Source organism: Anabas testudineus, chromosome 17 (genome assembly GCF_900324465.2).
Source record: "Anabas testudineus chromosome 17, fAnaTes1.2, whole genome shotgun sequence".
NCBI classification, from domain to species: domain Eukaryota; kingdom Metazoa; phylum Chordata; class Actinopteri; order Anabantiformes; family Anabantidae; genus Anabas; species Anabas testudineus.
In genome coordinates this window covers 3,240,131-3,255,717 of record NC_046626.1, presented here as the reverse complement: position 1 = coordinate 3,255,717, position 15,587 = coordinate 3,240,131, and the positions used below count along the sequence as shown (strand labels likewise).

The 15,587-nt window shown below is 38.4% G+C and overlaps 1 pseudogene; it reads left to right on the top strand.

Moving 5' to 3' along the window:
- The window catches only part of LOC117152976, a 93,289-nt pseudogene that overhangs the window by 30,717 nt on the left and 46,985 nt on the right, over positions 1-15,587 (top strand).

The following is a 15,587-nucleotide window of genomic DNA, read 5'->3' as shown; positions in this document are numbered from 1 at the left end:
AACCACAGATAGACCTGCACCCTGAGAACAAAGTCTCCTGCTAGGAAAATATGGAACTATGAGGTCTTTAATATAAGATGGAGCTTGATTGTTAAAGTTAGCATTAAGTGCTTTACAAGTGAGGAGAAGAATTTTAAAGTCAATACTGGATGAATGGAGAGAAGCCAGGAGAAATATGATCTCTGCAGCATTTTGGATTAACTGGAGGATATTTAATGAGTTATTTTGACATCCTATTAATAGTTAATTATGTATTTATTTTATATAGCAAAGGAAATTTAGTGTTTCCTAATAATGTTGCCTAAGGGGGTCATATATAGAGTGAAAAGAATCCTGTGGAACAAATTTTTGTGTGCATGGAATGTGTTCAATTAGAACACAGACAGTAGAACACCTGCCTATCAAATGTCGTCACAGTGTGTGTGTGTGTGTGTGTGTGTGTGTGTGTGTGTGTGTGTGCGTGCGTGTGTCTGAATATCCTTGTTTAAGTAAGTGTTTTTGCACCTGTGGGCATGTATGTGTGTTAGTCTGTGTTAGCCTCTACAGCCAAAGATATCTTTTTTTGCTTCTTTTGAGTGACTTGTAAAATCCATTCTCTTTGGAAAGAAATTGTACAAGGCATGTAAACATGCAAACATGTCAGAATGGTACCATAATAGAGATGGGGAAAATCCCAATAAATCCAGTGTCAACCATGAATCGAACTTAAGTGCAATTTAAAATCAAAATGAAATATAAGTCATCTCAAATTTTGGAATTTCTGCTCATATATGGTGTATTCCCACTCTTAGCTCCGTAACCTTCACACAAGAAATTCTGTGATAACACTAAAGGTCTAAAAACATTAACAAAGAGCTCCTATAATTTTGGATTGTTTGCAGCTTGAGCAGGTGCACAATTAAAACCCATCTGTCCACAGACAAATGCAGCCCTGGCCCATCTGGGTTCCTTTTTCTATATGAGACCTTGGGAGTATTCAAGGATAATGCCCCCTTATTAGGCAGATCCATCAAACCTTGGAATGGTTTTGCCTTAATATATGAAGTATGCATGCCCTTATCATGAATTGATAACAATATAAGAAAGTCAGAGAATGAAATATATATATGTGTATCAAATATGTTGGTTATATTACTACATCAAATTTTATTTAAAATTAAATGACGTAACACTGTACACTGTAATAATTATTAGTTTTAAGTAACTTTAGCAGTAAGTGGTACCACAAACTAATGAATTACATTTTTGCAGCATTTTTATTTGTCATTTTGTCACATATGCACATACCTCCGATAAGTGATAACACAGCTTTCGGATTCAACTGTATCTATAGTGATTAGTTATAAAATGTTAAATTGTTATAAAAATAAAATGTATGGGTTATTTTTTAACCATATCCGTTTTCATTTTCCTGGGGAAACAGATTGTTTGCATTTTAGCTACTTAGTAAGAACTACTTACTAAGTTTGAATGAAACATGGCAACCTTGCATGTACAGTATATGAAACACCTGTTTGAAAAATGCTGCAATGTCTTCTGCAGCAAAGCAGTGACATTTAAGGAGCAGAATGAATTCATGAGAACACATATGGGGGAATACAATAACACATTTTTCAGCCTTCTTCCCATCTCCACTTAGAGACACACAAACCAGTCCTGTCTGACAGTGATTTCTCACATTCTTCATCCAAATACCCTCCGGTGTATTCCTCACTGTGACACCTTACAGTCTGCAGGCTATAATACCGTGTAATGTCACCTCCTCAGACAATATTTCAATCATGGTGGATGGTAGGATAGCTAGTAGGATTCCTATAACCACGACACCAAATTAGTTAATTCCTTTAACCAGTAAAGCTTCTATTACACAGTTCATAGAACAATTTTGTGCAACACAATTTAGAGAATTTTCAACTTTCTGAGCAGGATTTTACTTCACATTTCACATCTGGTTACATAGGATTTGATATGAACTCTCTGTGGGTTTCATGGTCAGAACATTGATGTACTGACAGGCTGCATTACTGATTACATCAATTTCTATGTGGACACCCAGATACCACAAAAACTATTTGTTGCTTTCACAACAATAAGTCCTGGGTCACCAAGGACATCAAAGCCATCCTGAATGAAAAAAAGGAGGCATTCAGGTGAGGTGACTGCGAGGCAGCGAGGAGGGTCCAGAGACTGCTGTCTGTCAGGGTCAGGGAGGGGAAAGGAGGCTTACAGTAGGAAAGTGGAATAAAGTCTTTAGTATAACAACATCAGGGAGGTCTGGAGGGGCATGAGGACCTTCACTGGATACAAGTCCAGCAGCCAGGCGAATGAGGGGACTGTGGACCAGGCCAATATATTTAATGATTTTTTCAATAGATTTCAGACTTCACCCCACAAAGGCTGCAGGGCCAGATGGAATCAGCCCAAAGGTGCTCAAAGCCTATGCTTCCCAGCTTTGTGGTGTTCTCCAATATATTTTCAACCGTAGCCTGTGTCTGTCTCCTCTTGGGAGGAAAAAGTCATGCTTAGTGCGTATGTATTGAATTTACATATGATATCATCACACACTGAGTGACCACAAGGCTACTTAGTGGCTACTTAGTGCAGTATTTGTCTCCTCATTCCACTGAAATTGCTATACATATTCTCCATGCAAACTGTTATTTGAGCAGTGTACACTGATGGATGACGACTTGAATGTGTTCCGGACACTTTGAAGTGTTTTCGACAGCAGCTTACTCGACAGCTCGGGGCCCAGTGTTTTCCACTCTGTCTCTTTCAGTCGGCATCACTGCAGAATAAAAGAGGCAGAGAGCTGACGCATCCTCTTGAAGACATCCCAACTCCAACCTTATTGTCTGTCATGTTTGTAACTAAATTAAAAGCACACAGGAAGATGGATGACTAGTGAAGTTGTTGCAACAAATCATGTGGGATTTAATGAGAGGATTTTCAAGATGTAGCTGACAGACAGGGGCACTTCACAGAAAAGGAGCATCTTAAGAGAAGAAGATGTTCCAGATACTGATGTTCACTGCTCTATATGACAGGTAGTCGTAAACCCATCAATTCTCATTCCCAGCTGTGACAGAGACAAAGTCACAGTGAATATATGCAAGGTTAAAACTGATTTATGTTTGACAGATTTTTTTTAATTATATACAGCATCACAGAATCTGCCTGTATAAAACAGAAACTGAAGTCCGATAATGAGACAACACTGTGCAGTATATACATTTCAAGCAGCATAAGAACTATACAAGTAAAAACAGCTAAATCTATATTTATTGATTAATTTCTTACCTCTACCCCAACAACCAAGGATGTGCACTTCTCTGTTTTTTCTACACTGCTACTCAGCAACAGTCATGGACATGCAACTTTTTCTCTGATTGGCCAGTATTCGTTGCCATCAGTTTAGGCATGAGGACTGAAATTGGTCAAGGTGAAAATGTCAGCCAATCACAGACAGAGTAGGGCGGTTTTCACTGAATGAAAGTGCGGAAAAACTGGCACTCTGAGAGAAAACACTGACAGTGGCAGGAAGAGATAAATAGAATAATAGAAGTGAGAAGGCAAGTTAAAGAAAAGTAGCAATGTAAGTAAGTGTGTCTTTGTGTGTGGGGTTTCTGCTAAATGGCTGACACAAAATCAGGCTTTTAATCTAGACATTGGGGATGGTGTTTGTGTTGACGTGCGGCGTTTTGTTGTTGAAGGTTGACTAAAAGTGGCTGGTAGCAGATGAAATAATGATGAATGAAAACAAAATGAAAGTGGTACAATTTGTTTTCCAGAAGTTTTCCAACAGAAGTTTATCACATCTAATCATCATCCTGTAACTAAAAAAGAATTGCTGATTGACAGCATCTGGATATGCTGAAAGATGATTAGTGATTTTTGTGTCACTTTACATTACATAGGTAACTAGAGCTGACTGTGTAATTGTTTAGCACATCTAACTTGTACAGTATCATCAGACAAGTGATTCTTAGTGATTTAAGTGAGTCCTACATTCATAAACAGCTATAGCCTATGACAGTTTTAGATTGATGTATTACACCAATCAGTCAAAACAGTAAGATGGTGTAGTAGTTTGATCTGGAGAATTAATTTTAATGCTGGCTCTGCTGGATCGGTGTCACACAGGGTGTCACTGATGAACATTCTGGTGCATATAACCATACTACAGTTACAATACATTTCTGTGGAGAACGTGAATGCATGCAGATGATGTTTTCTGTTAAAATAATGATCATATGTTGTTTCAAATATGTTTTTGTCTAATATATTAATAAAAAATATGCAACGTATAACTGCCAGAACATCTCATCATCAACATCATGTTTTGATTTCCACAAAAATATATGATCTTGTAGTTAACATTCAGCTTTATGACTCCAGTGTTATTATCAATCTGTATATAACCCTAACAAAGGTGCTTTTCCTGCCTCAATCCAACTTGGCACAGAACACACTATCGTTCCTGCTCATTGTTAAGTCTGTAGTTGTGGACATGTTGACAGCAGTCCATTAAAACTACCGGCTTGTGTTAATATTGTGGCTGAACCTAAAGTTAGCATAGATTACATATATGACTAAGTGTGGCTCCGGTACCAAGCTTTGTGGTTGTGAGTTTGCAAAACTGGACCCAAGTGAAAGATAAGTAAGACAATGTGTTTGTTTAATAGGATCTGTGAGGACTTTTTTTTTTTACAAAATCCAATGCTCTGACACAGGGACTGTCTGCTGAAAATGAGAAAGTCATTTCATTTTGTCTTATCTTAATTCATCATGGTGTGCTGAACCGAAATCTTGTCAGTATTTTTGTGATTATTTTTTAAAATGATCATTGTTGCAGTTTAGTTATTAAATAAACATTTGTCAACGAATACTTGACAAACGCATACCATCACAATTTTGTTGGGAAAAATTAACACTGTCCTTGCTGAAAGATCTATGAATGAATGAAGAGGCCTCAGCAAGCTAGTGACTTAGTTCTTGTCTCTGCTTGATGATGTCATGAATCACTAACTAAGCCCAGAGATGGTGATTTTGTGGCTGCACGATGACTCATTATGGAGAATAAATCTTCTTTCTCACATCCTTGGCCATTTATGTGATAGATTTTGAGAGAGCTAAATTGTCCATAAATTTGAGACATTGAGTCATAAATGTCAGAAAAAGGAAGAAAAACAGACAGACAAATTTGTCCAGTGTGATGGTAGTGCTAATGATTACTACTGAGAGTGTGTGAGGAAGAAGGGAGAGAGAGACAAAGGCTAGGGTGGAGTGATGCTTAAGGAGTGTTAAAGATAGATTGAGAGAGCAGACCTGGAGGACATAAAAAATAATACGGGGAGAAATACGGGGAAGGCAGCTGGGTAGATGATGAATAAAGGTGAATGTGTATGTATCTCTGTGTGTGATATAATCACTGATGTATGAAAAAGGGAGAGATGAAGAGAGGTGCAGGTCAGAGAAAATGGGAGTGCATAAAGGCATATTGATCTCACTGGCTAATGGTCATAATGAGACTTACTAGGAAAGAAAAAACCTACCTTTGGAACAGAATTCACCTGGGATATTCTAATGAGCTAACTCTATTCATTTCATTTTTTTCTTAAAGCACTAACTCTATTAATAGAGGGTTCTTAGCTGGGATAAAATGTCAGTTTGGCATTCATGTTTAACAGTAGCTGTAGATAACAGGTTGTACTTTAGGATTTACAAAAATGACCTAAGAACACATCAAAATGATGCTAAGTCTGTGCCCATCATCCACAGGTGTTTTGTGCTATAAATCAATGTAGGAGGAGCAAGGGCCAGGTATAAATTGTCTTTCAAACAATGAACTTTGCACATTCTGCTCTGTGTAGCTTTTAATGTTTTGTGAAGATCACTATTGCAGTGAAACAAGCACTAAAAATAGAGCAGCTGAGGGCTGCATCCCCGAAAACAGAGTAATCACTAAGTTAATGTTGCCCTACTAATTTAGCTTCATTTGCGAACACAGAGAAAGAGAGGTTACAGAAAGGCTACAGGAGGCTGGTAGACAGACCGATACATGCAGAGGCAGAAAAGTCAAGCGAGAGAATGAGACAACTCCCCATTCGCTTGTCCTGATGAAAAGAATCACAGACCATTGTGTCACTCGGGATCACTGAACACTGTAATAGACTGGAGTCTCGACACTTGGGCTCAGCTCAGGCCAACTTGGCTGCAGATTTTCTTGCTGTATCACTGCCAACAACAGCACATGGGAATATGATTCTCCAGCAAACCTAGAACAATCAACTACTTTATTTGATAACTCTTAATCCTTACTATTAAACTACACCATACTCAGTAAAACTGTCTTTTAAAACTTGAATTTGTAAGAAAAATACTAATAAATAACTGAGCCTCAAAATGTTTTCAATTTTGCTTTTCTTAACCTTCAGACAAACTTTTATCCTTGTAAGACCATGTATTAATCTGTGGACAAACTAATTGTAGCATAATGTCTGAGGAAAATAAGACGGCAAGTATGTAGTATGTCTATAGTCTAAAAACACAAAGACTGAGCAAACTCATCCACTGTATAACTGAAGAAGTGACTGAGTGAATGACTTAAGGCAGTTGTGTTCAAAACAAGCAGGATAGTAGCCCTCGAGGAGCAGGATTAAACACCATAAATTTAAGGTGTACATGAGTGATCAAGTAAGGCCATGTAAAAAAAATTTAATGTGTGCATGTAAACACAATCTGGATAACCCGAGAAACCTGGTTTAGTATTTAGCGTAGCAAGAGTCAGGATCACTTCATCAGCTGCGTGTCTCAGATACTCACTGCAAACTGTCTGCACACGGACCACGGAGTACGAATACTAGAATCAAAACGTTTTAATTACTTAACTGTACCTACTGGTCGTTGTGATAAATTAAAGTTGGCTAACCTCAGCTCAAGATATGGTGTTCAAACTATAACTTGCTAACTCACGCAGACACAGCACTGTTTTCAATTTGAATCCATAAGGGTTTTACTTTAACAACCTGATTTGACTGAAGTCGACAATTTGTCATGTGGAGAAGAAAACTTAAAATGAAAAAATGTTACAGGGTACTGTACTGGAAAAAATGAATTCAACATTTTTGAACACTGACCCTTTCTACGGGTTAACCGCGCACTCACACATTTTCACAATGTCTGCAGAATGATGCATTTTAGTTCACTTGGATTTTTATCAGTGTGAAAAGAAATTAAACCAAGAGGAAAACGTTTCAAGTATTACAAACTCATCCACTTTGGACCACAGCAAACACACTAAGGTGTGAAAAAACCCTAAATAAAAAGCCTGTTTGGCTTCTATTTGTGTGTTACACATTTCTAGCAGGTCATTACAAAGAGATAGAAACCTTCTGTGTGTAGCTCCTTTTAAATTAGATCAATGAGTTGTCTTAATATTGGGATTTATTTCAATGGAACTTGCAAAAAACCACAGAGAGTAGTGGCAGAATGGTGTTGTTTAGTGGTGGTCAGCTTTTCTTTCAAGACTGTGTTCGTTTCAAACTCGTTTACTTCTTCATCTTCACCCACCTTGTGCACGTTGATGATTACTGGTTGTTGTCTAGATTCTTTCTCTTTGGTCATCTTTTTTATTTGATCTTCAAGGTTCTGGCATCTCCTTTTCTCTTTAAGAATGAACTGAATAAACTGCTTACACTAGATCTCCTTTCTGTGTATATATGAGACATGCTGAAGTCATTGTAACGAAGGCTGAGCACACTAACATATATGTTATCATGTGGTAAGCATGGACAGATTATGGGTCCCTTGTCACAGAGTCTCTTTGCTTTAGGCTGAAGAACCCAATAGGTCAGGGGTGGCCAACCCTGGTCCTCAAGAGCCTAAGCCCTACTTGTTTTCCAACTATCTCTGCATTATATATATTATATATCCAATAGTTGGAAAACAAGCAGGGCTGAGGATCTTGAGGACAAGGGTTGGCCACCCCTGCAATAGGTGATGTCACCTGGAGGATGATTTTAAGCAGAGAGTTCCCTAAGACTGCTACTTCTGCAGTACAGGCATGGCATCGTCTGAACTGAAAATCTCCTCCGTGTGATATCATCAGAAGAAATGACAGAGGGAGCAGAGAGAGACATCAATGGAAAGAAGACAGAGTGACATTTATTAGGCCTAATATTCATATGCATGTACATTTCAAATTACTAGAGGTGGATTTTGCTAAAAGGCAAGGATGTCTAATTGCCAAGATACATTTCTCACAAATTTGTGTTAAGCTTCTTTTTTATTCTTTATTGATTAATTATCTAAATATAAAATTAATTTGCTAAAAGGACATCACCTGCAATGTGGACTCAGTGACAGTGCAGTGACATGGAATATGATTGGTCAGCTAATAATCGGTCTAAACTCTCATTGATTGGGCTGAGTTTTCCAAATTATAAGGCCAATAATATATAAAACAATAAAATAAATAAATCTATTTAAAATGTTAAGGACTCACCAAATAATACGTGTTGTGTGTATAAACTCATTTTGTCACAATAAGTTACAATAAGTTAACAGATGTGAGCCAATTGCCCAAGACAAGGCTAATCGATAACATTTAACATAATATCTGTTTAGCTCTTAAAATGATTACAGGTTAACAAATTATTTTAGCTTATTTTAAAATAACTACATTCCAGTTTCCATATAATGCCACAGTTCCTGTACATTGAGAGGCTAATAGTTACGTGTTTTTTTTTCCTCAGTTTGAGCTAGAAAAAAATGGTGATATGACACAGACCAAGAGGGAGAAGCAGCCAAGAAAACCGAGTGAAGCTCAAATGAGGAGTATTGTAAGTAGATTTGACGCTAACATGCAGTTTTACTAATAAGCTCCTGAGTCCAACCTTTGGGTCTGGTGGTGTTGAACACGTTTCTAAAGTTGTTGAAACACTGTAGCTGTTAGCCGAACTATGCTAACTGTTGGGTGTTAGCTGTAAACTGCCGATTCATATTAGTAGCATCAGCTAGCAATAGATGGTCAGTAGTGGGTGTAGCAAGTGGATAAGTGAAGCAGTCATCTGGAGTTTTAGCCAACGATCACCAGATAGTATCTGGTAGCATCAGATAGTTTTAGGTGATCTCTAAAAAGTATTTAGTTTGAGTATTAGATCAGTCTCGTTGCTTCTTATATGAGAATGTGTGCCAAGAATTATTATATTATTTAAAGGTCAATTTAACAATTGAATTGCTATTTGTCATGAGGTGATTGCTATTACCAAGGGGATACATGTCATGTACAGTGTTTGCACTTTATGATACTGAAACGAGCAGCTGAACACGCAGATAAACTGGGCTTTTGCAGGCAATGCGCACTGCTGCGTATGCATTTATGCATTTAGTTTCTGGCGGATAACACCTAAACAACTAGCAAGCAAAGCTGTAATTTCCTATAATACAATCCAAGCTTAAATTAAAACTCAACAAATTCCCACATTGGGATTTGCATATTAGAAGGTATGAGACAGAAATGTTTCTTGTGCTCACTTTATTTATTTTTCTTTGCCAATCCAATCCAATCCTCTTAGGGGCTCCGTAAATTCCCTCTTTGTTTACTCAGCATTGTTTTTGTTTTTGTTTTTTTCTTTTAAGCTGCAATAGAGGTTTAGTACCAAAGACATAGGATTTCATTCTGAAGCTGTTTTAGTATGTTTGGATTTGACTAACTCAGAGTCTCATTTTAACTTTAACCTTCTGCATCATGAGAACTGTGCATTTTATGAACCACGTCCACTGGGGTTGCTACCGGCGACAGAACACACCTGAAAGAACACAGACAGTGGTGGCAGAAATGAGCTCCATTTAGCTGTTATCCACTGACTCTGAGATTGATGCATCAGGTTTTAAACCCACAAAAGGACAATGAGCCAAATATGTACATATACTGCAGCACACAAAACAGAAAGGTAACTGTTGACAGAGTTATTTAACACCACATATTTGCACATTGCAGAAAATGCATGTTTGTTTATTTGGTGCTTGATAATGTTTTTTTTTTTTTTCATACAGCACTTTTCTAAACGTGTTTCATAGTGCTTTCTAAGTTTCACTTAGAAATCTGAACGATAACAGCAATTGCAATGGAAAATAGAAAACCCTGCAGATGTTTGTAATTAAAAAGAAAACAGACAGTTTATTACTTTTAATGATTTATTGTTTCATTTTGTCAATTGTATGTTGTATTGTATTGTATTGTAAGTTCCTAATTAACCACCAATTATTACTCAGTGTCTTAATTAATGATGTCATTCCTCAAGCGGGCAAGGAAAAACTCCCTGAATAACCAGTAACAGTAAACTGGAAGAAACCTTGGGAAGGACCACACAAGAGGAAACCCCCTTCCTGGGTGACGTCAACCAGACTAAGCCAATTAGTTACAATTAATTAAATTTTAAGAAATTTAGTAGTTGCGAATTTGGAAGTTGAGTCATGGCAAATGGTTTTTCTTTTGTTAGGTTGAAACATTTCACTACTCATCCAAGTAGCTTCTTCAGTCTGAAGATAGTTGGTTAGAGACCACAAATCTATGCTGCAGGATTGGTTTCACTCCACCCCTTCACCTGAATAGGCTCATTAGGTGAAACAAAGGATGGGGAGGATGTGAAGGATGTAATAGTCACACCTCTGCCCTACCCCTCGTAATACCTAAAATGGGTCGTTAAGTGTGCCCAACCTGGTCCAGGTGTGAACTGATTCTGGTCTTTCTGGTAATAGATGAAAGGGCAGCGTGATAAATAGAAGACAGGTTGTGTCTAAGTTTCCACCTCTGTTGAGAGAGGGGGTGTAGATTTGCACATGCAAGGCTTCCCTCACCCCTCTCTCAAACCACTTGTCCTCTTTGCGTCACAGTCCTCAAACAAGTGTCCTTTGTCCTTAAGGTGAAGTTACACAGCTGATTCAGGTCCTGAGGAGTTACTCCTCCTGTGCTGTGCCATTCTCCTGTGTAGCGGCTGTTTCTCCAATGAACAGCTCAGAGCATTCTTCACTGCACTGGACCACATACACTATATAGTGTATGCTATAGCAATATAATGAATCAGCTGTGTACCTTCATCATAGGAACAAAGGACACTCGTTTGAGAACTGTGACGTTTAAATATAGGACAAGTGGTTTGAGAGAGGGGTGGGGGAAGCCTTGCATGTGCAAATATACACCCCCTCTCTCAACAGAGGTGGAGGACTTAGACATAACCTGTCTTCTAGTTATCATGCTGCCCTTTTATCTATCACCAGATAGACCAGAACCAGTTCACACCTGCACCAGGTTGGACACACTTAATGGCCCATTTTAGGTGTTAAGAGGGGTTGCGCAGCGGTACATCCTTCACATCCTCCCCATCCTTTGTTTCACCTAACGAGCCTATTCATGCCAGGGGTGAAGTGAAACCAAACCTGGAGCATAAATTTGTGGTCTCTAACCAACTATCTGCAGACTGAAGAAGCAGACTTGGATGAGTAGCAAAATGTTTCAACCTAACAAAAGGAGTCCAGTTGCCATGACCCAACTTCAAGAAGAATCTTAACCGACATGTAGTTGCCAATTGTTTCAGTGATTAAGATTTAGTTTTTTGAGTTATGAGGACTTGTCTGATGTTTCAGTGTGTTCAGAGACTTAACGATCTGGATGGGTGGAAGAATGATTTCACTTGACTTACCTTTGGACTTACGCTGATTGGTTTTGCTTGCTGGGGTTTGTTCCAGTTTTTTTCCTGACAAATGCTTAGGCCAGGCCTGAACATAATTAGCTTCTGGCTCCAGTTGTAGTTTGCAGGAGATAACTGGGAGGTGAATGATTTTCTTGGTCTGCTTCTGCTCCTTTGTCTGCTGCTCATTGAGGGTTGGCCCGAGGTGAGTGACGCCCGATTTGTCCTCGCTGGGCGGCTCAGCTTTACTCTTCTTTCGGGCCTTTCTTGAATCCTGGTTTTGTATTTTTTTATTGAGGTACAGCTTTTTATTGGTATTTACCTCTTCCACCAGTTTCTCCTTTTCCCTCTTGTACTCTTCAGTTTTGGCTTGGTACATGTTTAACTTGCCAGTTAGTGCCTGGATCTTCTTATGCTGATCTCTGATTGTTTCCTGATACTTCTCTAAACTCTCTAGAGGTGGCAGCTGTGTCATTCTTTGTTTCAGGTGCTCACACTCCTTCTCCTTTTCCTCTATGATGTGATCTTTCTTCTGCAATTGTTGCTTCACCGTCATCAGCTGTTGTTTAGTGGTGGTCAGCTTTTCTTTCAAGACTGTGTTCGTCTCAAACTCGTTCACTACTTCATCTTCACCCACCTTGTGCACGTTGATGATTACTGGTTGTTGTCTAGATTCTTTCTCTTTGGTCATCTTTTTTATTTGATCTTCAAGGTTCTGGCATCTCCTTTTCTCTTTAAGAATTTCTTTATCTTTTTTGGCAAGTTCCCCCCTGTGGTTTTTGGCAGTCACTGTATCATCAAAAATGCTCTTGTTCCTCTGAAGTTTCTCCACCTCCATCTTCAGGGCATGGATTTTCTCCTGTAGAGATTTGTCCATCCTGCTGATGGTCACTTCTTGGTCTTTGCTCTTTTTTCTGAGCAGCAAGCATTCTTGTTTGTAGTACTCCAGCTCCTTACTCAGAACCCCTCTCTCTTTGGTCATCAGCTGCATTTGCCTCTTCAGTTCCAAGTAATCTTGCTGTTGTTGTTTCCATGTTTCACAAAAAGCTGTTTTTACTTTGTGCTCCTTCTTCAATTCCTCCAGTTCTTCCTTTAAGAGTCTATTTTCCTCCTCGTAGGGCCAGAAGGCTTCAAATTTATTACGGGGCAATTTTTTTCTTTGCATATTGTTCTTTTTAAAGATGTTGAATCCTGTGTTGCAAGTTCTCACAGGGCTGCAAATTTTGCTGCTATAAACTAATGTAAGCTTTAAGGGGTGTTGTCTTTTCTAAACAAATCAACTCACTTTAAACAGGTGAATGTTGGTTTGTTTTCAATGTCTAACCTCTGTGTTGGCCTTGTTCCTGTGAGAGTGCTTTGATGTGCAGTGACATCATCGCATTCCGTGGTAACATCACTTCCTTTTGCCTTTGATGCATCATCAGTTCTGCTGTGGTAGTTTAAATGCTAGAGTCATGTGAAAGGATTTTGATATCTTGATAAAAGCCCTTTGACATTAGGGAACATCTCAACAACTATGGCAAGTTTAAGTTCTGTATGAGGCAACTGCACAGCAGCTCTAAATTGGAGATCCTGTTGATAGATGAAATAGAAAATAAAGCTGAAGAGAGGCTAGAGGAGCTACATTTGTGATGAAATTTCCAAATGTATACACCCCCAATGCATCCAAGACCTCTCAGTCTGAGAAACGATAACAAAACCGGATCAAATTTTCCTGTTGGTGACTTGGGCAGCATAGCACATATCTTCTTAGTTTCAATCTTTTTCACATGCAGAAAAGCATATGGAGAAAAGCAAGATAAGCTGCAAAATGTATTTGTTAAGACTTATGCAGCCATGCAGATCTTCTGTGTTATAAATGCAAATGATCAATTTTATTGAATTAATAATTAACATGGACGGTACCCAACATAAAAAGATTAGTTACTCCAATCATTTTACATCATTGTCATTATCATGCATATGTTACGGACAGTTTTCCTTAATTTTCTTCCGTTGCTAGCTCCCAGGCTTTGGAAATATTAAAGTCTCCATGGTCCAACAAAGATTTATAGAAGGATTTCTCTCAGCTGATGTACCCCGCAGGCCTCTATACAGTCATCATCAAACGGCACACCCTGTAAAGTACTGTTCGGGGTCTCTAAATGAGAATTTAAAAATGAACTGAATAAACTGCTTACACTAGATCTCCTTTGTGTGTATATATGAGACATGCTGAAGTCATTGTAACGAAGGCTGAGCACACTAACATATATGTTATCATGTGGTAAGCATGGACAGATTATGGGTCCCTTGTCACAGAGTCTCTTTGCTTTAGGCTGAAGAACCCAATAGGTCAGGGGTGGCCAACCCTGGTCTCAAGAGCCTCAGCCCTGCTTGTTTTCCAACTATCTCTGCATTTCCTGCTTCTGATTGGTTGAACACACCTGATCCATGTAATCAGCAGAGGGTAGGGCAGAAATAGTTGGAAAACAAGCAGGGCTGAGGATCTTGAGGACAAGGGTTGGCCACCCAAGCAATAGGTGATGTCACCTGGAGGATGATTTTAAGCAGAGAGTTCCCTAAGACTGCTACTTCTGCAGTACAGGCATGGCATCGTCTGAACTGAAAATCTCCTCCGTGTGATATCATCAGAAGAAATGACAGAGGGAGCAGAGAGAGACATCAATGGAAAGAAGACAGAGTGACATTTATTAGGCCTAATATTCATATGCATGTACATTTCAAATTACTAGAGGTGGATTTTGCTAAAAGGCAAGGATGTCTAATTGCCAAGATACATTTCTCACAAATTTGTGTTAAGCTTCTTTTTTATTCTTTATTGATTAATTATCTAAATATAAAATTAATTTGCTAAAAGGACATCACCTGCAATGTGGACTCAGTGACAGTGCAGTGACATGGAATATGATTGGTCAGCTAATAATCGGTCTAAACTCTCATTGATTGGGCTGAGTTTTCCAAATTATAAGGCCAATAATATATAAAACAATAAAATAAATAAATCTATTTAAAATGTTAAGGACTTACCAAATAATACGTGTTGTGTGTATAAACTCATTTTGTCACAATAAGTTACAATAAGTTAACAGATGTGAGCCAGTTGCCCAAGACAAGGCTAATCGATAACATTTAACATAATATCTGTTTAGCTCTTAAAATGATTACAGGTTAACAAATTATTTTAGCTTATTTTAAAATAACTACATTCCAGTTTCCATATAATGCCACAGTTCCTGTACATTGAGAGGCTAATAGTTACGTGTTTTTTTTTCCTCAGTTTGAGCTAGAAAAAAATGGTGATATGACACAGACCAAGAGGGAGAAGCAGCCAAGAAAACCGAGTGAAGCTCAAATGAGGAGTATTGTAAGTAGATTTGACGCTAACATGCAGTTTTACTAATAAGCTCCTGAGTCCAACCTTTGGGTCTGGTGGTGTTGAACACGTTTCTAAAGTTGTTGAAACACTGTAGCTGTTAGCCGAACTATGCTAACTGTTGGGTGTTAGCTGTAAACTGCCGATTCATATTAGTAGCATCAGCTAGCAATAGATGGTCAGTAGTGGGTGTAGCAAGTGGATAAGTGAAGCAGTCATCTGGAGTTTTAGCCAACGATCACCAGATAGTATCTGGTAGCATCAGATAGTTTTAGGTGATCTCTAAAAAGTATTTAGTTTGAGTATTAGATCAGTCTCGTTGCTTCTTATATGAGAATGTGTGCCAAGAATTATTATATTATTTAAAGGTCAATTTAACAATTGAATTGCTATTTGTCATGAGGTGATTGCTATTACCAAGGGGATACATGTCATGTACAGTGTTTGCACTTTATGATACTGAAACGAGCAGCTGAACACGCAGATAAACTGGGCTTTTGCAGGCAATGCGCACTGCT